This window comes from Bison bison, unplaced genomic scaffold, assembly GCF_000754665.1.
Source record: "Bison bison bison isolate TAMUID 2011002044 unplaced genomic scaffold, Bison_UMD1.0 scf7180017864363, whole genome shotgun sequence".
Lineage (NCBI taxonomy): Eukaryota > Metazoa > Chordata > Mammalia > Artiodactyla > Bovidae > Bison > Bison bison.
In genome coordinates this window covers 2548741-2550452 of record NW_011494935.1, presented here as the reverse complement: position 1 = coordinate 2550452, position 1712 = coordinate 2548741, and the positions used below count along the sequence as shown (strand labels likewise).

The 1712-nt window shown below is 63.5% G+C and overlaps 1 protein-coding gene across 5 annotated transcripts in view; it reads left to right on the top strand.

Moving 5' to 3' along the window:
* The first annotated feature begins 453 nt into the window (after positions 1–453).
* Positions 454–1712, top strand: part of RNF145 (ring finger protein 145) — a 62929-nt gene continuing 61670 nt past the window's right edge. For all 5 annotated transcript variants that reach the window (XM_010855298.1, XM_010855301.1, XM_010855300.1 and 2 more), the window contains exon 1: positions 454–785. The gene's annotated coding sequence lies outside the window, so the exon portion shown is untranslated. The remainder of the gene's footprint in view (positions 786–1712) is intronic.

Below are 1712 nucleotides of genomic sequence, written 5' to 3'. Positions count from 1 at the left end.
ACAGATACTGTCTCTGACGCCAAGGAGTTGACAGTCTAGACCAGTCAGTAGGGAGTTAAAAAAAAAATCTGGCCTCTTTGCTACTGCGGTTCCATCGGGTTAAGGATCAGCCTCTCCAATTCTCCCACGTGGTCCTGGCAGGTAAGTGTGGGTGTGAGCGCGTGTGGCTCCTGGTGTTTGGGGAGTGTGAGAGCGCACGTGTGTCAGAATGGTGAATGTCACAGTGCGCGTGCAGATGTCGGCGTGGCACACGTCTCCATAGCGGCGGGAGCCTGGCTGTGTAGGCTGCGAGAGGCGTGTGTCTCCTACCCGTGTACCGGAGGCGGCGCGGGAACCACCCAGCGGCGCGATTGTGAGTGAGCGCGAGGGCGCGCAGAGGCGCGCCCGTACGGGGGAGGGCCGCGCCGCGCTGGCAGCGCCGCGCGCAGGCGCAGAGCACTGAAGCCGGGCTGCTGCGGCCGCAGAGCGCCGGGGGCGGGAGGAGTGAACGAAGAAGGCCATGGCTGCCGCCGGCTGCTAAGGAGCTCGGCCCGCGAGCGCCTGCCGCCGCGGACGATGGTGACCGCACGGGTTGGGCTGCTGCCGCCTCCGCTGCCGCCGCCTCCCGAGACGCAACATCCAAGGCCCGGCGCGGAGAAGCCGCCGCTGTGAGCCGCGCGGTCCCGGCCCCTGCTGCCGCCGCCCGAGAAGAGCGGGAGGGCAGGCGAGCGAGAGAGCCGGGGAGTTGCGGAGCCCTTCAGTCCGCCCACGGCGCCTCCCCGTGGGGAGGGAGGCCGCAGCCTGAGGTGAACGAGCCGTCCGCCCGGGTCGGCCCCTTCTTCTCCCGGCGCCCTCGCCCGCATCCTGCATCCTCTCTTCTCCCCCTCCCCCGTCCCTCTTCACTCCCTTCCTCCATCCCGTCGCCCGCTCCTTCCTCTTCTCTCCCTTCGCCCCTTTCCCCGTTCGTCTCCTTCCTCTTCTCCCATCCTCGTCTCCACTTCACCCGCAGCGCCCCCTCCTTCCCAGCCGCCAGCCCCTCCCTCGGCCCTCCTGGCCCCCGCTTCGGCTCTCTTCCGGCTCTGTCCTCCCCTCCCGGGGCCCCGCTTAGAGCCCCCTCTCCCAGCTCCTGGGCTCTGCCCGGCCCCTCTCCAACCCCACCCTCCTGGACAGAGCCCTCGTCTCCCCAGCATTCCTAAGATGCCCTTGCTCTGAGCGCTGCCCCATCGCCTCCCGAGACCCCATTTAGGGCCTTTTCCAAGCCCCTTCTGAGCTGCCCCTTTTCCAGCTGCTCCTTTCCAGCTCCTTTCCTCCAGTTCCCACTTCCAACTTTCGGTCTTTTGCGTCTTTGTCCGCTTGGCTCACGAGGTTCCCTCCCTCTCTTATTTCACCCTACGCTTCTTTGCTTTACGCAGCCCCAAACTCAGCTTCCCCCCTTTCATTCGGTTTGAGGTGGTTTTGGGGTGCAGAAAGGCCTGCCAAGTCATTCTTCAAATGGGGACCCATTTCCACTATATCATGTCTGTCAGCCTTTTTTACAGTATGAGCGGTCTTCATCCTTTCCTTTTTGTTCCCATCGCTGCTACTCTCGTTTGCCAGGCCTTCTGCATCCCTCTCCACTTTTGCTTTTCTCAACCAAGGATCCCAAGACCCTTGCCCGCCCTTTGGGAATAGATCCCCTTTCTGTTCAGGGATGAAGAACTTAGTCCGCGTCTTCTTTCAGAATCTTTTTGGTG